We start from the raw sequence: 25827 nt of genomic DNA, 5'->3' as shown, positions 1-25827 counted from the left end.
TACCCTGATTTGATTCAGGTACTCATTCACAGCTGAGTCGATTGGTATCCGACAACCAGTCACGATAGCAAATCCCTCTGCCACCAGTGAGGTTTGAACCGCGACCTTCCGCTACGACAGCCCAGCGCTCTAACCACTTGAGCCATCCGGACGCTCTACATGTATTTTGATGATCCTAAACAGCTTCCGATCAAAAAGCAAAGAACCATTCTCATTATTAACCCAACCCCTTTATGATAAATATCTTAGTAATGGGTTGCTCAGCCAAGAAGGCGAGGGCGGACTTAGCGTTGTTGAATCGTCCAACAATTCGCATTCAGTGCCGCCGTCGGAAAACAACAAGGCTCCCTGGATATGCAAACTACCTGATATCTTCGATATTAAAGCAAATAGGAAAAGTGCGTCGACCAATCAGACATATAACCTTGGCTTTGTTGCCATTCAACGATTTGAGAGCAAACTGATATCATCAGTGTAGCTGACGTGTTTGAGGAAATACGACACGGTTCACTAAGGTCATTGTTTTGGCAAGAGAACAAGCAAATTCCATCAACGTATTCGAGGTATTTTGAGGAAAAATAGCATGCTTTATTGAAGTCATTTGCACAATCCGGCCAAGGCGGTAAGAACTGCACCAATAAAAAAATAAATATCAGTTGCCAGGCATGAGGACGCACCTAGCGAATGCAGTAAGCGTTAGTCCGACACGGATTTATGATAACTTCTGGCAGGCTTATCAAAATAAAGTAATACAACAGGGTAAGTTAGTGAGAAATGCTCCCAGAGTCCCACCATCTTACCTCTCTTAACTCCAGAATGTCCACCCGTCCGCTGAAACTCCTACTGAACTTACAACAAATAAGCAATCTCGTGAAATCGATACGGTCGTCGATGAGCGTCCGCACATTTTAACCTCCAATCCTAATCCGGCATGGAAAGGAAAGCCCCTTCAGGGCCAGGTCACCATTTTGAGAAAATATATAAATGTAATTCAAGATTTTTAAGCTGCTATCCTACAAAACTCTATTAGAGAAATGGGATATATCAAACTCAATTATGGGGCTCTGCTAAGCCATCCAATATCAATTTGCTATAGTGGTTCCGATCTAAAAATCTGAAATGTATCTTAGATGGTCCATGGTATTTCCGCAACGTACTTACATCAAAGTTTGGTAACGTGAATTGAAGAAATTGAACTGAATATTGCGGCAGTAAAGCCCTGACTGCATTGAAGAGTCACCTTTTCGAGGCGCCTATCCGGAATCACCCCAACATATATATGTAGTAGAAAAGAGGATTTTGTCTCACTGCCAAAAGGCTGGAACGAGTGAACCAACAGAACCTAGGAAGTTTAGACTGAGCAGCGAATGTTCTTTTTAAGGTTTTGTGTAAAACAAAACCTTATTAAAATCGATTCACTGTTTGTCCGTCAAACGTACTTTTCTCCAAAACGGCTAAACCGATCCGAACGAAATTTGGTGGATATATGGGAACTATGAAATTTCATGCATACAGCGAAAGACATAAATTTAGGTGGGGTTTAAATGGGGGCTCCTCATACATGGAAAGAGGTATTAAATGAAAGGTACTTTTCGAAACTGACATTCGTTTCGGCGTGAATTGCGCGAGTAAGGAGTCAAAATGTACGCACACAAACAGCACTCATTTTCGGAAACTACCCAACCCAAAAATCAGGATGGTGTCCTTAGATGAAATCTAGGCCTCAAAATATGTCCCATTCCGATATCTGTTTAAATAAACTTACTAATAGGATATTACCAACTTTTAGAAATTGACTAAAAAACCCCCCTTAAATTCATCGTAGGACTACCACCGAAACCGTTAGTCCCTATTTTTAAATGCTTGGGTGCCATGTCCCAAACAAGGGATCCGTGGACCAAAAAAACGTGAGAGTAAGTTGCTCTGCATTTGGTCCGGTCCAACATCAAATGGATGTGGACTTAGGACCCCTCACTATCCTAAACACCCTTCGAGGGATCCTGGTTATAGGAAGATAGAGAGAAATAAGCAGTCCAGCGCACTGGCCAGGCCAGGCTCTGCTTTTAACCGTCCTTTGGTGGGGGAAGTCTTCATTCCGCTGGCGACTACGAGGAGTGTAATAGGTCATATTAGTTCGTAGCATCAAAACTGCACACCACAGTGCTAAATGGGCTTCGCGGAACAACCACTAATCCATGTCCACCTAAATTTGGTGGTGTAGCAGTGCTTCAGTCCTCATTTGGAAAGAGTCTCGTCTTTTCGAGCAATGGATTTAATCTGCAGCCCTCTCACCAATGGGATCCCCCGAGAGGGATTCTGTCACGTGTAGCTTCCTTAGCATATCTCTGCAGGACCGTATCTATACTCTCCCCACCGACCGACCGAGATGCTAGCTTGATCTTTGGCCATTAAAATTGAAGCTACCCATCGTTGTGACTGGGTACGACAAAGTTATTTTTCTATTTTAATTTGATTTAAATTTGAAGGTACGGTACTTCCTGGTCGATTGGCACCATTTTTTTGTTTAAAAATGCCTGATCGTTATTATTATTATTATACAATTTTGAGGGTGTCAACAGTGCACTGCAGGATAGACTGACGCGGAACATAGCTCCCTGAGGCCAACTTATCTCTCTTAGAGGGTGAGCTGTCTCTCTTCTAGGGCGATGTGTGGCTTTTCAGGGGCCAAGCCTCTCGTTTACCAAGACCATTAGTGAGTGTTGATTGCCACACCCTGTACGAGATGACCCTACTATTAATAAAACGCTACGCATCTAGACTGGAGAGTCGAAAAACACCTCCCACAATCCAGGGTGTCATGCGAACCGTACCCATTGGATAGTTTGCAGTCGGGGGTAACTGACTGTATTCGAACGGAGCTTCACTGATACCTAGTCGCCTCAATGAGTAAGTTAGACCTTACCGTGGTATGGGGGCTATGTCACGGCGGACCTCCTATCCCCCATACTCGTGGGAATCAAATGAGTACCAGCAATAAAAATAAAAAAAACTAAAACCAATAATCCGGGACCCCGTACCGCACACAAACTTAATCAGGTTAATCAGGCGGAGATACATCTCCAAAATACTGAGATCCAGGTGATTACACCCAAGAAGGGAGAAGTTGGCACGTCAAGCAGTGGATCCAAGGTTAACATTGGTATATTGCGTGGACAACAACCAACGAACGCCACTACTCAAAAAGCAGCGACTGGCAAAAGTAAGTCTGAGATAAATATATCAGACGTCAGGAATGAGACAGGTCTCAGTGGCGCAGGTGCTAAATGGTACCTGCCCTACCTGAAGGAAGGTCTGAAATCAGAAGAGGCCCTGAAGAAGGCTCAGGATAGACCTAAGCCATCTTTACCGGAGACGAGAAAGCAGGGAGCAACCGAGATTAGCCCGCATGCGGCCAAGGGCATTCGATGGCCATACTGCCAAAAATGTTTCCCGAGCAAATCGTGAGGAGCAGGAAACCATCGAAGACCTTGTCGTTAGACAGATTTGCAAGGGATGGACTGTGAAACTTGTGTTCGCCGGGATACGCTTTCGACCACGTCATATACTGGTGGACTGCGCGACGGAAGACAATGTAGAGTGGATTAGGACCATAGTTACTAAATTGCCAGAGGGATGGACAGAACTGTCAACATGTGCTGGGAATGATCTATCAGGAGCACACATGGTAACAGTTTTTCTTCCAAAAGCTGCGACAATAGAAACGGAAGGTCTTATAGGCCTCCTAATCCCTCAGAATGAGGATCTCCATACGCGACTATGGAGAGTCTTCAGGAGCAAGGTGGAGGGAAAGGGTAAACTCCTCAAGATCGAGGTAGATGAACGATCCTTCAACTATTGATTTGGCAACATACCCGTGCATGTGCACAGGGAAAAGCCGAGGAAAGACACCTCGGAGGAGACACCGAGTGAAAAGCATACCGAGTTCCCCGAAGAAATCTCGAAAGCCATAGAGGCGGAAACCGGGGAAGTAGACCTGTTGTCCAGTGAAGAACAGAAGCTGGACGACCTAGACTTAGGACTCCTAGAGCTCAGGGTGGAGAGCGACGCGCATAAAAGCGCCATGTCAGAGGAGGAGAGCGATGCTCCGACAGACAAGAAGAGCTCCAAAGAACAACGGACCCAATGGCCAGCACTAAGATAGCCCAGATAAACCTCCACGATGCGACAGCTGCATCTGCGGTAATTGTAAGGGCAAGTTCCAAGGAGAACATTGGAATAGTGTTGGGTTAAGAGAACTGGGTATACCGGGCGCAGATTCGCGGTCTACAAGGAGGAAGCATGCAGGTAATTTGGGACTCCTCCTGTGAAAAACCAAGAGCTTGCATACTTCCTAAGGAGACGAAATTCGGTCTCCACCTGAACAATTCGCTGAACTGGTGAAGTATTGTGAGAAGAGGGCATTACCACTTCTTCTCGGCTGCGATGCCAACGCCCATAACAAAGTCTGGGGAAGCAGCGACACCAATCGAAGACGTGAGTACCTTCTTGAATTTATTCTTAGTAATAAGTTAGAAATATATAACTTAGGGAATACTCCAACATTTGTGACCAGCATTAGACATGAAGTACTAGACATAACTTTAGGAAATCTCTAATGAACGGGATGGTCAGGAATTGGAGGGTGTCGGATGAATCCTCTATTTCTGATCATACGATAATCAGATTCGACATTGAGGGTAACTCCGAAATAAAAAGAATAATAAGGAATCCCAGGAGAACGGATTGGGAATCTTATGCGGTGACATCAGGAGCGCACTAGACCTAGAAACAGTGGTGGAAAACCTCAACACAGTCGTCATTTTGGCACTTATGAGGCCAGCTGTCCGGCTAAGACAGTTAAGACATCAAGGGATGTACCATGGTGGAACAGGAACCTGGTCAGAATTAGAAGAGAGGCACGAAAACTCTTCAACCGGGCAAAACAAACCGAGGAATGGCAGAGGTATAAAAATACACGGACTGCGTATAGCAACGCGATCAGGGAAGCGAAACGGAACAGCTTCACGGAATTATGTGAAGGGATCGAACATATCACAGAAGCAACCAGGCTTTACAAGGCTGTATCCAAAGATGGGACTATATCCTTTGTCTGTTTGAAGAAGGAGGATGGAGCATTTACCGAGAATGAGGAGGACAGAGTACACCTGCTTCTCAGAACACATTTCCCGGGGTCCTCACGGTTGCCGGCGACAACATTCTGCTTGACAACGAATAAAAGGGGGAGAAAGAAGAACTGGAAACTAGCACCAGAAGTTTTGCACAGAAGCTAGACTACGGTGGGCAGTGGGAACTTTTAAACTACTGAAATCATCCGGAGTAGATGATATTTTCCCAGCACTAATCCGGAGAAGCCTAGGAATCATCTTAGAGTCTCTTCTGAGGGTGGTAAGGGGGAGCATAGCACTGGGATACATACCAAGGGCATGGAGACGGACAAAAGTGGTCCTTATTCCGAAAGCGGGTAAAAAGGAGACCAACTTGCCTAACATCGTTCGTACTCAAGACGGTGGGGAAGGTCATAGACAACTATATTAGAGCTAACGTTCTAAAGCGTAATCCCCTACATCACTGTCAACACGCTTACCGAGCAAGACGGTCAACTGAAACTGCTCTGTATCAGCTGACAGAGGTACTACGAGATGCCATAAAGACAAAAGAACTAGCACTGTGTGCGTTTTTGGATATCGAAGGAGCATTAGCCAACACATAGCACACAGAGATACAAGATGCCCCGAGCCGCAAGGGAGTGGGAAACACCCTGGCATTCTGGTTGGGCAAAATGCTAGAAGGCAGGCAAATCGAAGTACCGACAGGTATAAATTCTATTGTCATGAACATTACTCAAGGTTGTCCACAGGGCGGGGTACTATCGCCGCTAATATGGAGTATGTGGACGGACTCCTGGACGTGCTAACAAATACTGGAATACAAGTCCAGGGTTACGCGGACGCCATTGTTTTAATCTGTAGAGGCAAATATGAAGTACCCTATGTAATAGATTCCAAACTGAACCAAGGATTACTAGTGCCTGGTGCAGGAAAGTGGGACTGCGGATCAATCCAGCCAAAGCCACCATAGTACCATTCACTAGGATACGTAAGCTTGATCACCTGAGATCCATAAGGTTACATAACATGGAGATGAAACGAGACACAGAGGTCAAATATTTGGGAATCACGCCAGACCAAAAATTACTATGGAAGACACATGTCGGAAGCACTTGTCGAAAAGCCACGGGGGCTCTGATGACTTGCAGGTCCATAGCAGGAAAAAAATGGGGTTGCAGCCCGAAGATACTAATTTTCATATACACTGCAATAGTTAGGCCTATGATTACCTATGTTGCGGTAATCTGGGCAGAAAGAACCGAACTCAACACACAAGCCAGGGAATTACGCAAGCTCCAAAGACTAGCTTGCGTGTGTATCAGTGGGGCAATGAGGGCATGCCCAACGGCATCCCTGGAGGTTCTTCTGGGATCAACTCCTCTCCATCTGCACATATAGATGCAGGCAAGGAGGGCAATATTCAGGATGGCCGGGAGTATCAGTGAGGCGGGGAGCTGCCTAAACCGAAGGAAGATTGATATTCTTTCTAGGCGGTATTCCGAATTACTGATACCAAGGGATAACATGACAACGAGGTTTCACTTCGACAAGAAGTTTGAAACACGTTAGTGTAACAAGGCAAACTGGGAGATCATGGCTGCGATATACGGCTTAAACCAGCAACTGATTACTTGGTACACTGACGGATCCCTCACAGCAGAGGGAGCGGATGCCGGGGTCATTGGTCCGAGGAAAATGTACTTGGACCCAATGGATAGGTACACTAGCATATTACAGGCGAGAATATACGCCATAGATCAATGTGCCTCCTCTAATCTCCAAAGGAACTGCAGAGGGCAGAACTTTGCTATTATCACCGATAGCCAAGCAGCGATCAAGGTACTTAGGTCCAACCAGGTGAACTCTTAATTGGTATGCGAATGCATTGAGAGACTGAATACACTCGGCTCGTCCAACAAAGCCTGGATACTTTGGAGTCCAGGCCATGTTGAGTTGGAAGCCAACGAGGCAGCGAACGAACCAGGCCAGAACCCTTCTGTGGAATCGCAAACGGTTTCATGGCTATGACACAGAGAAATGAAGAGGAACGGTTGACGGAACTATACTGGGCGGGCCTACCAGGGATGGAGAAATCCTGGATGGAGAAATCCCGGGGGGGGGGGGGGGGGGGTACGAGCCCATGGGCACACAATACTGCTTAAACCTCACCAAAGAAAACCTCCCAATCATAGTAGGAATTCTCACTGGTCACTGTCGGCTAAACTATCACCTAGGGAAGCTAGGGATATTTACGGACACTGCCTGCAGGTTTTGTGCGGAGTGTGATGAAACCTCTATACATGTCCTGGGAGAGTTTCCGGCATTTGCGCAAAGGCATCTGGGAGAACACTTAATACCAGATGCAAAGTTGAAAGATCTGGAAGTGGGGAATATACTAAAATTCCTAACGGTTATAGGCTTGCTTGAGATGCTATGATTAACAGGTACACTATAACCAGTAAAAGGGACGCAATAGTTCCTTAAGGGCGCGGTGCGACTTTCCCTTAACAGAATAATAATAATACAATTTTAAAATCACGCGCCCTTCATAACCAAACCATAGGTGAAATTTTTCAAGTGGCAGTAAGATTCTGTACATGCATCTTCCACCTCTTTCCGACCCACGAGTGGCACTGCGGCAACACATACTTGTCCCTTTTATCCAATTCAAAACATCCTCCGCACAAGTTCTCACCACTCATTTCAAATAAAATTCCCAATTGGCACGTCGCAGGGTCGGCGCATCTCAAATCCATTGCACGGTCAGAAACAGAAGCCAGAACGCCAGCGTTGCGCGAGGTTGCGTGTTATTCAGTGTGTGGCACCAGTGAGGATTCTTGTTGGAAAAGTTTATTTTCTACTGCCCGCGGAGGTCTGAGCCCGTCAGCAAGTTTCCACGTCCCGTTCCTGTTTATTGTGTGTCCGTTAGCGAGGCGCGACGCGTTCTTGGTGCAGCTCCGAGTCGAAAACGTTTGAAAAGAGAAAAAAGCGAAGCGAACGAATTTTCGCCTTCAGGACTTGTCTCCTCTTTGCCGTGCGAGTTAACGGAAGTTGAGTGGATCCTGTCCGTGAGTGGTGGCGCATTGTGCGATACGCCCCGAGCCGACTCTGCTCCGGTTGCTTGGATTTCGAAAAGTTTCAAGTAAAAACCGCTGAAAGCGGAAAAACGTCGACGAGAAATCCCGCGGGCGAGCGAGGCGAAATCAAGGCAGTTTCGAGTGTTTTGGCAGCTCCGCTCCAGTGTGTCCAGTGGAACGAGATCAATTGTTCCAATTGGAAGAGGGAAATTCCTACGTCAATGGGCGTAGTTCCCCGACACGGCGACGAGAACGAACCGAAAGCGCATCATCATCGGCGACAGTCGCGTTGAGATTGTGTGCGTCGTGTGAACGCGATAGTCGTGTGCCAGTCAAGTGTGTGTCGGGAAAACGCGACTAAAGAATAATTTTTCGGCGGCGTTTTCGCGTGGAAATTGACCGCCAGATTGTGCAATTTGTGTGGTCGCCCGTAGATTTCAAAGTGCAGCTTGCGTTTTCGAGTGATATTGCATTTAATTTTCGCCGCTTTCTGTGGATTTTCGTCTTGTCCTTTTTTTGTATTGGATAATTTTTTGAGGTGAGTTTCTTTGCGAGTGATGAATTTCCCTTGGGGATATTTCACCTTGTTCCGATTGGAGTGTGGTGGACTCTCTGCTCTCGCGACGATCAAGTGGATTTTTATGATTTTTCAAAGTGGCATGATTTTCGGATCTTCAGGTGGAATATATATGGAAAGAAGCAAAATTCGCTAGCAACTGTGAGACTTTCGAGTCTATGGTAAAAGACATGGTTAGGGAAGTGCCGGGCACTTGCTAGCTTCATCTGACAGGTTCTCACCAACACATTCACACCTCATGCAACTCTCGTAGAACTGCTCCATGGGATTGATAAATTCGAATTGAGTTTTTCAAATTTAAATTTCACGCTGCGCTCGGGCGGAATTCCACTGCACGATTCCCAGCACTGTACCTCTGCACTTGGCGATCGTTTTGGCATACTTTTCCCTCATGTCCGCATGGAGCGTTCCTTCCCAAAAGTGACGTCACCTCGACCCATCTTCAGTGTTCATGTTGCAAGCGAACATGGGCAACATTATTATAAAAATAGTGCCTTACGCGTCCAGCGTCGTCCACCCACCGTCGCCGACCACGATGCCGGCCGTGCTTTGGAACGGCTCCATCGGCTTGAAGCGTTCAGCGAGCGCCGGGGCCGGGGGAACGATCCGAGGCTGGTGTCTGTCCGGTCCCGGTGAATACCGCTCGGACGCAAGATGTAACGAATTTGCCTCTGGTCGCGCTGGGCGAAAAGTTCGATTTCGGTGGTTCTGTGAGTGCGGGCATGAACTGTCGTCGAAATTCGGAGCCTCAAACGGTCGCAAATGGGCGATTGACCTTTCGAGTCGCTGAGGCTCCGTTGCAGGCCGCCTGTGAGCCAGCTTGCCCTTGCGAGTGACTTTCAATGGACGGCTTCCTCGCTTGGTTGCCGCTTTTTGGGCTGCGGATGGAGTATCGATTTCACTTTTCCTGTTCCCTTCCAGACGGACTGCAAGTGCACGGTTTCGCTTTAAATTGCTCACTCAGTGCATCGATTTTTGTTATTTGAGAGGCATCAGGGGACCGACCTGCTCAACAGAATTGGAGGCGATCTTGTGAATTTCGGACCAAATTTGTTCGATTCCTTCCGAATTGCAAACAGGTTTATACTGTTGGGTCGCTTACAACGTCCCTTTTCAGGACCAAGGTTCCAACTTCAGGGGAGGAATATATTCCTCAAATTATCGGGGGCAGATGTCTCACCTTTTTAATGTGACATGTAGTGTTCCTTAGCCTTTTCCCCCCTTTGGTATCGCAACCGGTTCGTCTGTTTACTATATCAAGGCATCGCCATTTCGGCCGGTCGTTGGATCGGCTCCCATCGTCTGGATATTCCGGACCATATTGCCCACTAAGATGACCAACACAATGCGCTTTTTTCACAACTTCAAGATGACTGCTATGCCATATTGATCACGAATGTCCTCAAATTATAGTGAGTCATGGCACTGACCCAACATCTTCGCCCTAACAGTCGTGGATTCGTTTGTTGGTGGCCGCCAGTCATCCCTCAGGAACGCAAAAGGCGGTAGGACAAATGACGCCACAGCAGATTTTGGATAGCAAAAATCACCAGTTATGGGACTTGACTTCTAGTTTGCGGTATGAAGAGAAATCATCTCATAGTGTAGCTGCCCAGAGCCTAGGGTCACCCTTCCAAGGTACCTAAAGAGCTTAGATCTGTGTAGATCGTCCAGTTTTGGACCAGTTTCTCCAGATCAGCTTTGTTGTGAGACACTAGCAAATAGAACCATGTATGGAACCCTGGATTTTCTTGTGTGACAGACATTCCTCACGGTGAGAGAGTGCTCTTTGCTGGACACCGATGGAAAGTTGGAGCAGTTTTGATATACTTGTCGTCGCTCCAGTTCTTCTCTTACAGGATGTCACGGCGCATAATAGATGGGTTTGGGTAGTTCGTGGCCAAGGGACGTTTCTCCATGATCAACAGTGCGGCATGTATTGCATCAGGAATTTCACAGTTTTTGGTAAATCTGATTTAGCTGACGGAAATTTCAACAATTTCGCTTGTGTTCTTATCAAGGATTCGTTAAAAAAATCTTCATGGTGTGCCTTAACAGATTAGATCTATGGGGAAACAACGGATATGGGGGGCACAGAGCATTGGAAGAGTTACTGGGAGGACTGAATCCAGTTCTTACAATGCCTTCCGATTCTCGTGTCCCCAAACATCTGTTTGGTAGAAGATATGAAGTTACCCTGAAGCGTAAAGAGCGGGATATACGGAATCTTCTACATCGATGGCTCAAAAACAGAAGAGGGTTCTACTTCTCGAATAAAAGCGAGAAGTGGGTCTTTCCTTTGGGAAAATATGCAACGGTTTTTCAAGACGAGAGAGTTTATGCCATCCTATCCTGCAAACTGGCTGATTGACGAGCGGTTGAAGGGCAAGCGTCCGTTGATCACCTCGAAAATCGTTCAGTGATGCAGAAACCGTTCGAACTCTGTCTAGATTCAATACGGTGGAATTACTCTGGGTACCTGATCACTGTGGCGTAGAGGGAAATGAAATCTCGGACGCTCTAGCGAAAGAGGGGTCAATCTCCCCTATGCCGGGACCGGAGTCAACAATTGGAGTATCAGTAACGTTGGCTAAGTCTGTTTTCAAAAACGGGGAAGAAGCTTCCCATAATGACAGGTGGCGGAGCCTAAATGCTGCTCGACACACCAAACTTTTCCTGCCAGAACCCAACATACGTACCGCAAAGTTTATCCTGTCGAAAAGCAGGAGGACTTGCATTCTTACAGGCCATAATTCCCTAGCTGGGCATATGTTCAGAATAGGAATTACTTAAGATGATACGTGTCCCCCTGTAATGAGGAAGCGGAATCCATGGAGAATTTCCTATGTGAATGCCCCGCCTATGGACGAATCAGGCATCAGATCTTCGGTGCCGATGTTCTCCAATTGCGACAGGTAGCATCACATCCACTAACGGAAATCTTGCGATACGTTAACGAATCCGGAATATTCCGTTAGACGGGGGTGGACTCACTGTAATTGTTATTGCTAATCTGATGATTGAAGGACTCATTATGCCAGAATGTCGGCTATCAACTCTTAGCTTCCTACAGTTCAGCTGCAACATGGTCAGTCTCTGTTACTGCCCTTGGTTTCATTCGCTTTATTGCCTTCTTCACTTCTGTGACTCTGATTGGTTGAATTACTCTCGATAGTGCCTGTGAGAGTGGTGGCCCAAGAAATCACTCCGTTGATACCTGCTTGAAATATTCCCGCCATTTACCTGCTGGAACTTTCCGGTTGATAAGAAAGTTACATTTATATTGTTGCCGTAAACTTCTAGCGCGAAAACTAAATCTTCGAGGCCTCAGGACTAAGTTGCTCGACTTACGGACACGCCCGCATTACATGATAACGTTTGTCTTACCGAAACGTGGTTTGATAGTAATATTTTTAACTCTGAGTTCGTTGCGATCGCGATGTGCAGTGTTCGGGGAAACTAATAGGTGGAGGTGTTTTAGTTGCCGTGAATAACTTATTCCTTTTATCCCTATCACCTTGTTAAGCACTCGCCCCTAGGTAGCAATCACTGATCGCATTTCACCTTTGAACAGTGTCCTATTCATTATTTCCTGTATTTATTTTCCGTGTTCTTGGGCAGCTTCTCTAGTGGAAGATTTTTTTGATACGTTGGCGAATGTTCTCAACTAAATATCCGGGCCTGGCATTTATCCTCTATGGGGACTTTTAACTTTCCCTCAAATGAATGAGCAACCTTTGCCGGTTCGACCGTTCTTCCCAAACATATCACTCCCTCGTTTCTAGCTCTCTTCATCATCATCAACGGCGCAACAACCGGTATCCGGTCTAGACTTGCCTTAATAAGGAACTCCAGATACCCTGGTTTTGCGCCGAGTTCCACCAATCCGATATCCCTAAAAGTTGTCTGGCGTCCTGATCTACGCCATCGCTCCATCTCAAATTTGATTGTGTATCGCTGCTCCACTAAACGCTCCATGATTCTCCGGGAATAGGTGTTTCGACAGGGGTTCATAGTACAAGCCACCTGATGTCTTCAACGGCCGAGAGCCGATTATGTTCTCAATATCCACCGATCCTGCACGCATAGACCGCTTCTCGTCCGCCCGCCGCGAAAAAAATATTTCTATTACTTACGATTAGACAGGCCTGACATATACGCCTGTATAGTTCGCAGTTAATCGGAATGTAGATGGGATCCGGCTGGCCTGTCAGTTTGGACTGTTCTGGCGGCCGGAAATCGATAGAAAAATGATTCGGCTATCAGGCCGGCCGGAAAGGAGATAAGGCAAACCGGAACGTGTGTGTGTTAACGCGCCCCTACTGACATAGATTTCGTCATTATGTAGGCTACAGAATCGTCTATCCTCATATAGGGAGCCAACAATTCTTCGGAGGATTCTTCTCTCGAACGCGGCCAAGGGTTCGCAGTTTTTTTTTGCTAAGAACCCAAGTCTCCGAGGAATACATAAGGACTGCCAAGATCATAGTTTGGTATTGTAAGAGCTTTGACCCTCCGGTGAGACGTTTCGAGCGAAACAGTTTTTGTAAGCTGAAATGGGCTCTGTTGACTGTCAACAACTGTGCACGGATTTCAACATTATAGCTGTTATCGGTTATGATTTTCGACTCTAGATAGGAAAAATTATCAACGGTCTCAAATGAAGATAGGAGACCTATCTTCATTGTTTTCGTTTGACCAGTCCGATTCGATGTTGTCCGTTCTTTTGGTTTTAGCGCTGACGTTGCCACCATGTACTACGTCTTGCCTTCGTTAATGTACAGCCCAAGATCTCGCGCCGCTTGCTCGATCTAGATGAAGGTAGACTATACATCTCGGGTTGGTCTTCCCATAATGTCGATATCGTCAGCGTAGGCCAGTAGTTGGGTGAATTGAAGAGGATAGTGATAGGGCATCCCTTGTCTTAGATCGTTGTTGATGTTGAATGGTCTCGAGAGTGATCCTGCTGCTTTTATCCGGCCTCGCACATTGGTCAGGGTCAGCCTAGTCAGTCTTATCAATTTCGTCGGTATACCGAATTCGCCCATGGCCGTGCACATTTTTACCATGGCTATGCTGTCGTAGGCGACTTTAAAGTCGACGAAAAGATGGTGCAACTGATTTCCATATTACAACAGTTTTTCCATCGCTTGTCGCAGAGAGAAAATCTGATCTGTTGTTGATTTGCCTCGAGTGAAGTCTCTTTGGTATGGGCCAATGATGTTCTGGGCGTATGGGACTATCCGGCCTAGCAAGATAGCGGAGAATATCTTACAGATGGTACTCAGCAACGCGATACCTCTATAATTTCTGCACTGCATGATATCTCCCTTATTATGTATGAGACAGATAATGCCTCGTTGCCAATCGTCAGGCATTAATTCGCTGTCCCATACCTTGAGCACAAGTTGATAAACCACTTGGTGTAACTGGTCGCCTCCATATTTAACCAATTCGGCTGTAATTCCATCGGCTCCTGGTGACTGATGATGGTTTCAATGGTTTCCAAAAATGGTATCAAATCTGAGATGAAATGATTGAGAGCGTGGAAAATTATGATTTGGGAAGGTCAAGCTTTTTGACAGTATTCTCAAAAAACGTTATAACTCTATAACGGTAAACGATAGAGTGAACATTTCATGGGCCAATTTTCCTCAAACAACCATTAACCACCATTAAAATTTGTACCATGATATATACTACCAAATTTGGTGGAAACCGCACTATTAGTAACAAAGTTAAATAGGTTATTTGTTCGGTTTTGTGCAAATTGTATGCAATCTAAGGCTTTGAATGTCATATCACACTAAAATGAATAGTTTGACATATCATAATATCTGAATATGCATTGCGAACTAGTTGCAAATTGGGAAGCGCCGAGCTTTTGTTCCTTTAATTATTCTCTATTATTTTTTATGTAAAGCACAAATCCCTTTCTATTTTTTAAAACGTTTCATTGACAGTTTTCCAGCCTTCAGTTTTATTATGATGTATGTATTTATAAGATATAAACCTACAGCGGCGGGACAAGCACAAAGATGAATATGAACGTTCAAAACGAATTAGGATTCACTCTCTGGGCAATTAGATTGAGAGGCTAGGGTCTGATGATAACTGATAATGACATTTTGCTCTCTATGAAATGCTCGATATAAATACCTCACAATTTCCTGATTTCTTGATAACAATATTAATTCATATAAATCGCAAAAGGTCACGTGCAATCGTCAACATATTTAAGATATTTCTCATGCGATTGAAATAACATTATTTGCATATCAACTGTATAATTATTGGTTGTTGTTCCACAAACATTGCGTAATGAACATATTCGTATGCTGAGTACATTGGTCTTCACATGTCTCACATAACTGATTGCAGATTTAAGTTGGATTCAACATAAAACCGAGATGAGGTATGAGCAGTTCATCTAATTTGCATATATGGGACCTAATTTGTATTCACATCATATTACGTACTACAAGGACGTTAAAGAGTCTTTATGGGTCCTTATGGCTTTTACTGTCACAAACAATTCTTCGTGGATTTATATTGAAGTGGGGGCATTTGCCAGGTGTCATTTGGCAAAACGAATTATTAAGACGATATTTTGCTATAGGAGCTGTTGCGGATTTGTGTCAGATAGACTTTTTGAATTGCGTTGAAATAGCTGTTCCTGCTTTGAAGTATGTTAATCTTATCGATGACTTGAAAGTCCTAAAGCAAGTAAGAAAGACTAACCAACTGGATGCTTACGAAAGCTGGTTCATCAACAAACAACCGGTTGACACTAGGTTGAATTCAGATTTGGGTAACTGCTATTCCCCATTGTTTAGAAAACTCTTAAAGTAAAATAATCTCGTCTTGTTTTAGGATTGATAAATTAGCTATTAGGAAGTGAATGAAATATTCTTTTTCAGGACCTAGATATAAGTTTTAAGATACATTAGCTATTAGGTAGTTAAATTAAATATTTATTTTCTTTTTCAGGACCTAGATATAAGCTTTTAGTCATAATTATAATATCATAGTATAGAATAGTATAAATAGAACCTTAATGTCTATAGATGAGCAAACTTGTTTGCACTGATGAAGGGAACAAGTGGTTCCCGAAATATCGGTATTTGCAAGAATAAATACTGGTATGTCTACAGTCAGGAAATATTGCATTTCAAGCAAGGAATTTATAAAAAAGCCAGAATTTAAATAACCGGATGAAGGCATGAGTCTCGATATTGTGTCATCGGATTATTATCTGCTTGCGAAATTTTCCTGGGTGCAACGACTTTTCCCCTCAATCTAATACAATCTTCTTCTTTCCAACTGCCTCATGCGAACCATTTTCTCATGAAGACAAAGAAATCACCCGGAAAAAAGTCGTGGGAGTACTGAGGATTCAATTCGGAGGATAGTTTAACAATATGCCGGCGACGATTCTATATAAGTGAGCTAACTTGTGCGTTACGATGGTGCTAAGTGGGGGTGGGTTTATTTCGTTTGATTGGTGTCATACGGTTAGTCCAAGTTTCATAAATCGTACCGCAGAAACCCTGTTGGTTACCATTGAAAGCCAGAATGACTACCTCAAAGTTGTAAGTCCAATCTGCTTCTTATTCAGTATGATCAACTGTTTATGTTATTAGCGCCAACGTTTACTTTGAGCCTTCTGTTTTCTTGCTTTCACTGTTGTCTGTTTGTTCTTAAGATAGTTCACTTCCTTCCGGGGAGTTTCTTTGTGCAATTAATTGGTCTTTGATTCAGCTTGATCGGGCCTATGCTTTGTGTATTTTGCGGCCGGTGGTCCTTTCGTCTTTGTGCGCGTTTTGAAAGCACCTTTGAAGTTTTTTTTAAACCTGGGAACTTTTCACGTTTACCTTCGTTACGGGACAACTTTTTGGAATTCATAGTCCCCTCTCATTGGTGCAAAATATATTTATCCTGAATAGATTTTTGGTATTTTCCTTTCTTTACGATATTTGAGTTTCCTCTAGCTCTACGGTTACCCATCGATTGCACTCGCGAAAGCGACTTTCTCGCTCCTTCACCTCTCTTATGTCAGATTGAACCGGCCCCACAAGGCACCTCAGTTTCCCCGGCATGCAAAATTTTTTTTAATTAGACCTGGCGATACCGCCCTTTCCAATATCTCCCTCGGACTCCTATTTTCTTCTGGACATTCAGGACAATGAAAAAAGACATGGTCCGAGTCCTCCGGGGTACCCCTGCAACTCGAATAGTTAGGTGAACTACAGAGTTTAAACCTATTGAGATATTTGCGATCTCCGCCATGTTCCGTAAAAAGTTTCATAACATTGTATTTTGATGCTGGGACTCAATCTGTTGTCATTGCCCTTATGGCGCTTTTCACGACCCTATCAGGAAGAAACAGGATCATATATATATGTGTGTCATTTAATCGGCCAGAACGTCGATCGGCATCACTCCGCCTATCGTTTAGGTCTCCCTAATAATTGGAACTTTCAACAATAGTGGTCTTAGCACAGAACCTTGTAGAATATCTGTGGTGCAATGTACGGCTTGGGTTTACCATCCATGTCGTAAGATAATCGTCTTCAAGTTGTCGAGAGGAGCAACCAAGCAATTGGAGATGGTAATCGTTTAATAATGAAGGTATTCACTACGTAATTCTCGCTAGTATTATCCTCTCCGGGCTTTGCATTTTCCACCAGTAACCAGTTTGTTTGTCTGACCATCTCACTCTCTTTTTCTCTATACGGCTGTCAAATTAGTTTTACTCGGAAATACGTAGTCTTTATAGGCAATGGGCGTCGCGTTTCTATGTTGAGTTTAAAAATTATGAGGTCCATACATGGTAAAGGTTACATTTTCTCCCGAGGGAGAGGGGTAGGTCCCCTCTTCATTCCTGATGAAAACTCATGGCGGTCATTCCGCCTTAAATAATATCACCATCGTAAAAATTTTCAAATCTAATCCTTCAAGAAGAAAGAATGGAGAGAATTTGCAAGAAGTGGAAGGTCTCATCTCTCTAGCCCCGTTAAAAAATTGAGGGGGCCAACTCTCCCTAAAAGGCTTTGGTGCCTCGAAATTGGGCTACTTTTATGTCAAAAGGGTAGGGTTTAATTTAAATCTTATCTCCGCATAGGGGCTGTAATTTCCTTTTAAAATGTTACCATGCTTCAAATGGGGGTATATTTGGATGTCATCATAGTAAAGTTGGTTTTGCCAACTCTATCGTCGAAGAGAGATAGGATAAAGAGGGTGTATTTCTAACAACTTTAAATAATTGTGCTGGACTCCCTCCAGTTATGGCGCCCCCAAAAAGAGGTTATTTTTATATCGTTAATAAGCTTATTTGTCGGGCGAACATGGGTGCGATACACAGGGAGGGTTACGGAAGGGGGGCGCCCTTTAACTCTCTATTGCCTAATGTATCCGCGCGGGAATGATTGCCCTACAAGTAAGCTCATTAATGGTATAAAAATAGCCCCGATGGATTTTTAACAGGAGTACAAAGAGAGCAACCTGCTATCCTTCGACATACCCACTTTACCCTTACCCCCTCTGGGATTAGAGTTTGCAATATCAAAATACTCCACATTTGCAGCGCCACATTTTCTCCAGGGGATAGGCGGCCGACGCGATTTTTCCTCGAGTTTGAGAGAGAGGACCTCCCGTTTCTCGCATCATACCTCCCTTTATTCTTGCGGGATGAGGCTCACAATTGAAATTCACTTTAAGGCGCCATTGCCTTTTAAGGGGGACGATTAACGAGATTGGAAAGAGAGCAGCTTCCTCTTTTTTTCTAATTCAGCTTCTTCAATTCTGCACAAGAAAAATTTTGCTTACAGAAGAGCGAACGGGTAAATTTACGTCTTTTCTCAAGGGCAGTTATTGGAGGGCGCCAGTAACCGAGGGTAGTTCTCACGAGAGAGTTGAAAAAAGTTAAGGAGGGTTGGATGGAGTTAGAATCAGAGTATAAGTATAAAACTCGCCAATTTTGCTGTTTGATTGGTGATTCCGAGGCAGTGGGTCTCGAAGTGGAACTTATTGCCGAAAGTAACCCCGAGGTCTTAAGTGGAGTTCTGGTATGATAGGAAATGTCCGTTTAAGGAGTAGGAAAAGGAAGTGGGTGAGAATTTAAGCAAGTAGTACATAGAGGGACACTTTGTGACATTTAGTGCTAAACAATAAGCAGATCACCGAACCAGAATGTCTAGGGACACAGTTAATGGGCGATCATATAGGGACAAATAAGGAGGGGAGGAAGTGGTATGGGAATGCTTACAGATGATAGTTTGAACAGAAGTATTTTGTGATTTATATGCACTTCTTGTCGTGAATTTAGCGACAAAGTTGGTAAAGTCGAGCAGGTTGGAGACAGTGGGCCTACGCTTAACAAAGCCGTGTTGCCTTTTCACTATGAGTTGGTCAAAATGGGTGAAGAATCAGTTGATGACCTTTCCAGGAGCAGAAGGAGAGGAGTGAAATTGGATGGTAGTAGGAGGCGAGGGACCATAGACTGAGGAGAAATATCGTCAGAGTAAATCACCAGTTAGGGGGAGTCAGCAATAAGCCAGAGAATTTAATGGAAGGGGTTGATAGTTGGGCGGAACTGCGGGACTAGAAATGTTTGAGGTTTCCGTGCTCCAGTGAATGTACAACACTGGCCAGATGTTCCTTTCTAGGTTCAAGGATTTCACCGAGGAACGCAGAGTTTTGAAAAAAGAAGTCAGCATAGGTTCCAGAGTGTGTTTTTGACAAAGTTTTAGGTGGACTTCAGTGTTGAACCAGACAGGATAAGAGCGCAGAGACTTAGGAGAGAAAGATACGTAACAGGGAAGAAGATCTGATAAAATGTTAAAGAAGGTGCCGAGTGCTTGGCCACGCGTTGGTTGCTTGACGCTAGGGCTGTATTCAACGAAATTTAAACTTGGCAGCATTGCGCACAAGAGGGAAGTGGAGTCGTGAGATCTGAAAATCAAACTCGAGGGCAGGATGATGGGCATCAGGAACAATCTAAGAGAGGAGATGAGGGGATTGGGAAAGGCAACGCACAGGAAATTTAGAGAGGACAGGATGAAGAGTGCAATTTAAGTGATTTCTGGAAAGGTTAAACTGGAGGGCGGCCAAGCGCAGCACAGCCTCTGCCACAACGAAAGACAGAGTAATCTTCGAGGAGCTCAGAATCTAAAATCCTGGCATCCAACCAAATTTCAGTAATGTGGATCACGTGATGTTGGAATGTTAAGCCAGATGCGTTGAAATCCGACCGCTTGGTCCTTAGACCTCTTAAATTTTGGAAAAAATAAACTTAAATTATGAAAATCATTCAAGTTCGGCTAGGCGATTCTTTCGATTGCGGAACACAGTTTTTGAGTGTCAAGCATTATGACTCGGCATAGTGTGGAAGATGTTAGTACACAATAATAATGCAAACTCCTTGATCAAACATGCCTTCTAAATGTAGTCGTATTTTGGAGATGTAGCTAGGACTAGCGGAGTTAACGAGGAAAACTTTTGGAGGATCGAGGAACAACTACTTTTCTAAGCGTGGGTGCCCTTCTTGATGAATAACTCAATATTGCCTATTTTTCCATTCGAGTTCAGCAATCGTCGTCCAAATTTGCAAGTTTCGTTGCATGATTGTTTGATATATTACATAAACATTCTCAATGTTTTCTCGTTTCGATGAGGTAATCATAGCGGAACTATGCAATTTTCGCATGTCTGTTCTACAATAATTTTCTCAACCAGCTTAATAGAGGAAGCAATGATTTTTGGCTGTAAAAAAACGGCCTTAATGGTTCAAATTACAAAGTTCCATGATAACAAACCTTAATACCTGGTTAACAAAGCACTAGATAATGATCTGATTGTAGGTTTCACATAATTTTTGGATGATAGATTAGTTGGTTGATGTGGATATTTTCTGCTGACTGGTTCGCCTCCGAAACAGATATAGCTGCAGATTTCAGAAGATCTAGCAAGCTACCCTGTTGCATTTTTATAATGACTCCTATTCGAATTTGGTTGTTTTTCGGTTGAGTCTAGAGAGTTGAGGGACTTACCCTAAAATTTAACCAGTTTTGTCTAGCTTGCCCAGAAAAAAGTGACTGTGCGCTCACTCGTTCCGTATGCAGCATCATTTGACCCTGTATCACCTCATAGGCAAAAAAGAATCGCCGAGTTGAGTTTCCAAGTGAATGTTGCAAAAATATTCAAGTTTCCTTCAACGATTCGTGGCTTACGAAACGAAAGAAAACAATGATTTATTGCAAAGAGACTGCGAACCAAGACCGCACGCATTAGGTTTTCTTGCCTCTGTATCTCCATCTGCACGGCCCGTTGCACCACCATGGCAACCGCTTCTTGTTTATTTCTCCCAGCTACAAGTAATGTCTGATCGATTGTCTCGTCATCGCCAAGGTAAACGAATAAATAGAATAAATAGTATCTGAAGAAAGCGAATCTCATGCCGGCCCGTTGGGTATCTGCTTGTTATATTCAAATTCGAATGACTAATTCCTCATCTTTCTGTTGGTTTGTGTGGTGGTCGTAGTTGTTTCTCCCTCGACTTGTGCAATTGACACTGTTGACGCTATCTTGGACGACTCTATCGGATTGAAGTTAGTAGGTTGCCTTCTAATTTTACTTGGCATTCATTGTGGGCTTTTTGCATTCGACACCTATACCACACGTCACTTCACATTTGCCGAGTGCGTCCGGCCATTGGAATCATGCATGTGTGCCTGTGCTCCTTTTCGGTATTTTGGCTTCTTTCGTTGTTGGCTTATTTTTAAAGTCAGTGGGAGATCGGGAGCAAAGTGACAATAGTCTGGGGAATAAGATTGTAATCCAAAAGAAAACCATAGAAAACCGATCTTTGAGCTTTTGACAGTTGCCAACTCCTCCTGGTCCTCATTTGTTGGGGCTACAACCTTCTATCCACACTGAGCCCTGGAAACCAGTAGAGTTTCCGGTTTTTTAGCAAGCATAGGACATAAATGCGTCTTAACGTGAGGTTGTCCGGACTCTCCTCTCCTGTAATTTTCTCTCAAGAATGCCCAACTCTTCAAAAGTCAGTTTTCATCCCACTGACAGCATTCTGATTTCCAAACTCTCGAGTAGTCCTTCTCTACTCCAGTCGACCCTCGAATCTTTCATTTCAAAGAAGTGCTCCATCCGAATCATTTTATTTTCCCTCTTGCAAAATCTGCAGATCATTTCAGACTTTATGTCTTTAAATTTTTTGCAACAACGCAATTTTTTCTTAGAATTGTTTACTGGTTTTTTTACGACTGAAGGCTTTCTACACTTTTCGCTTGCAGTCTGCTTGATTAATGTCTTGATGGTGTTTTGCTCTCAATTCAATCTATTCCTCTGTTCCTGCTTATTTTTTCCAGCTCTCGATTTGAGTTCCAAAAGATCGATAGATACAATGTGATCCAATTTTGCAAGAGTCCAAAATTAGCAGAACATTCATCACGGTTCTCTGTGATTGCAGTTTTCGATTTTGTTGCGTTTCATTTTAAAATCTGAAAGCGTTTTCCACTTGAGATACGATTGCTGCGGAGGTGGTCGCCATTGAAGTTTAGGTTTTGTTGATGTCGTCGTTTATGAGATTTGATCTAGGTTCAGTCGTAGGCTGGCCGATTGGAAAGAAGACTTATGTTGTTGACCTATTAATCCAAACACACTTTAGATGTACATATTTTGTGTTTGTTGACAATATGATGACTGAGCGATTGGGTAACGTTTTAGATAAATTAAACGTTACAGAATGGATTAAGTGTTGCAACGGATGCGCTTGATCATCAAATTTCTACAATTTATTGGAAATTTGAATATCTCGGGGATATCTGATCGAGATTGCGTTTTGAGTTACGATGGAAAATGTCCGAGTTTGCATTCCAGCATAAATCTATAATAAATTGATTCAAGTAGAAACATTCTTCCGTCCCATACAAGGATTATTTCGAGCAATACTGGTCACCTAATTGTTATTGTAAATAGAATTGCTGCAGAAAACTAGCTAATGTCCGCCCTGTATATGCGAAAGCAAATTTTGATCTGAAATTGCATGGAAATATCAAAAGTGGAACAATTAGTTTAGTTTCATCATCATCAACAGCGCCACAACCGGTATCCGATCTAGGCCTGCCTTAATAAGGAACTCCAGACAACTCCGGTCCACCAAGCTGTCTGGCGTCCTGACCTACGCCATCGCTCCATCTCAGACAGGGTCTGCCCCATCTTCCTTTTCTACCATAGATATTGTCCTTATAAACTTTCCGGGCTGGATCATCCTCATCCATACGGATTAAGTAACCCGCCCATCGCAACCTGTTGAGCTGGATTTTATCCACAACCAGACGATCGTGGTATCACTCATAGATTTCGTTGTTATGTAGGCTACGGAATCGTCCATCCTCATGTAAGGGGCCAAAAATTCTTCGGAGGATTCTTCTCTCGAACCCGGCCAAGAGTTCGCAGTTTTTTTTTTACTAAGAACCCAAGTCTCCGAGGAATACATAAGGACTAACAAGATCATAGTTTTATACAGTAAGAGCTTTGCCCTTATGGTAAGACGTTTCCAACGAAACAGTTTTTGTAAGCTGAAATAGGCTCTGTTGGCAGTCAACGGATTTCATCGTAATAGCTGTTTCGGTTGTGATTTTCGACCCTAGATAGGAGAAATTTTCAACGATCTCAAAGTTGCAGTCTCCTATCTTCATTGTTTTCGTTTTTTTGGTTTTGGCGCTGACGTTGCCACCATGTACTTCGCCGTTTCCTTCATTAATGTGCAGCCCAAGATCTCGCGCCGCCTGCTCGATCTGGATGAAGGTAGCCTGTATATTTCGGGATGTTCTTCCCATGATGTCGATATCGTCAGCATAGGCCAGTAGTTGGGTGGACTTAAAGGGGATCGTACCTTTTGCATTTGCCTCAGCATCAGGTATCACTTTCTCGAGGGCCAGGTTAAGAGGACGCATAATAGGGAATCCCCTTGTCGTAGACCATTGTTGATGATGAATGGTCTCGAGAGTAATCCTTCTGTTTTTATCTGGCCTCGCAAATCTGATCTGTTGCTGATTTGCCTGGAGTGAAGCCCCTTTGGTATGGGCCAATGATGTTCTGGGCGTATGGGGCTATCTGGCCTAGCAAGATAGCGGAGAATATCTTATAGATGGTACTCAGCAACGTGCACGGACTGTTTCTTCTATACTTGGTGGTGGCAGTATTTGTCTGTCGTCTTCAGTTGGCGGGACCTCCAATTCACCGATATTTTGGTTGTTCATCAGAATATTTAACACATCGCTCCAATGTGTCCATTCTGTCGGAAATCAGATTTGTTTCTTTGTCTCAGCAGGAAGAGCATCGAGTTGTATAAGGCTTCATCCTGCTGACTTGTTGGTAAAACTTGCGCGCCTGGTGCGGTTGCTCCCTGTACTTTTCTAGTTCATATACTTGTTGATTCTCCCACGCTTCCTTTTCCCGTCTGTGAAGTCGCTTCTCCGCTCGACGGAGTTCGTGATAAGTGTCTGCGCGTGCCCGCGTTCTTTGAGAATGCAACATTACTCGGTATGCAGCATTCTTCCGTTCCGTAGCTAGCTTCCATTCATCGTCAAATCAGCCGTTCCGACTTTTCTGGCGGCTGGGGTCAAGCATCTTCGTGGCCGTATCAATGATAATGTTCTTCAGGTGGTTGTGAAGATCATTTGTTGATGCTTCACCCCAGGATCTCTGTTGATTGCGGTTATTGCAGCAACCGTTTCGCCCTTATAGGTGTTGAGGAGGGCTGTGTTGTGAATGACTTCAATATTCACTCTCACCTGATTGTCACAGAGGATTGTAGATGGTGTCCTAATGCGAGCTCTGAGCACTATGCCAACGAGATAGTGATCCGAGTCTATATTGGCCCCCCTATATGTTCTGACATTCAATATATCGTGGTGTAGCGGCTCTTCTCCAAGAAACCGGTCCCTTTCCATCGCATCTCTCGCAACGCTGTTACATCAGCCTTATATTGGGGCAGGGTATCGGCTAGCTGCTCAGAAGCATTCGGTCTGTACAGGGAGCGCACGTTTCATGAGAAAATGCGCAAATCGTTAATCCGTTGCTGGGTTTGTCGTTGTAAAATCCATCCTGTCCGAGGCTCCTGTTGTGACTTCATAACATCGGTTTTTCGTGTAGGATTGTCAGTCCTACCCAACCCACAACCTGGAGGACCAGTTGGTACATTTGGTATGGTTTTTCGGCGTGAGAGATTCGCCTTCATCTTCTCTGTCTGCAGTTTTTCATGAAGAAAGAACTCCCAGCGATCACCACGTGGAGGTGGAGATAGGGTTTGATAGTAGAGCTGTTGGTGTTGGTTCAGCAGGCGTTTTTCCAGGTTTTATGCTCCATCGTGGGTACCAATCCACGTTTCGCCCTGGGACCTAGACTACCCTTTGACCACCATCTGAGTTTTCATATCCTCCTTAATGGACAGTAGAAATGCTGCTCTAAAAGCCCCAGGTTCTCTGATAAAAATTGTCGCTTGTTAGTAGGGGTTCAAATATCTGTATTCGCCTGCTTGAACCCTTACAACTTCACCCTCTAGAGAAGACTTGACAGTCGTTGTCATGCCCAATGCTGGCTTTGGTTCCACCATTGTGGAGGCAGACCCTTGGCAAACCAATCTGTCAGACCCCTCGTTATCCGCGATAGTCGAGGACCCTGGTATACAGATAAAGGTAATAGTTGGTTGCCGAAATATGTGAATGCATAGTAAAACAAATGATAGTCAATAACGGAAAATTTCTCTTGAATTTTTTTCTCAATGATCTAAAATTTATAATCTAAAAATTTTTGTTTTGTCTGAGGCAAACATTTCGCGATTCATAGGTTGATGACCTATAGTCATTTTAGGCGCTGTATTTGTCATGCCGGAAATTTGAAAGTAAATTTTTTACGTTCAGTCGGCAGGAGTGATCAGTATCTAAGAATAACTCTGAATATATAAATCCATGGGGATGAATGACTTACTACCAGTTTGGTAAACAATTTGTGGGACTGAGTG

General features: G+C 44.1%; 1 protein-coding gene across 5 annotated transcripts in view; it reads left to right on the top strand.

Annotated features, from left to right (window-relative positions):
• The first annotated feature begins 7848 nt into the window (after window positions 1-7848).
• Window positions 7849-25827, top strand: part of LOC119655218 (protein hu-li tai shao) — a 179154-nt gene continuing 161175 nt past the window's right edge. For 2 of the 5 annotated variants that reach the window (XR_005249888.1, XR_005249887.1), the window contains exon 1: window positions 7849-8744. The gene's annotated coding sequence lies outside the window, so the exon portion shown is untranslated. The remainder of the gene's footprint in view (window positions 8745-25827) is intronic. The other 3 variants (XM_038060995.1, XM_038060996.1, XM_038060997.1) reach the window with 2 other exon arrangements.

This window comes from Hermetia illucens, chromosome 4 (assembly GCF_905115235.1).
Source record: "Hermetia illucens chromosome 4, iHerIll2.2.curated.20191125, whole genome shotgun sequence".
Lineage (NCBI taxonomy): Eukaryota > Metazoa > Arthropoda > Insecta > Diptera > Stratiomyidae > Hermetia > Hermetia illucens.
Note: the sequence above shows the minus strand (reverse complement) of the source record. Positions and strands in the feature narration are given on the sequence as shown.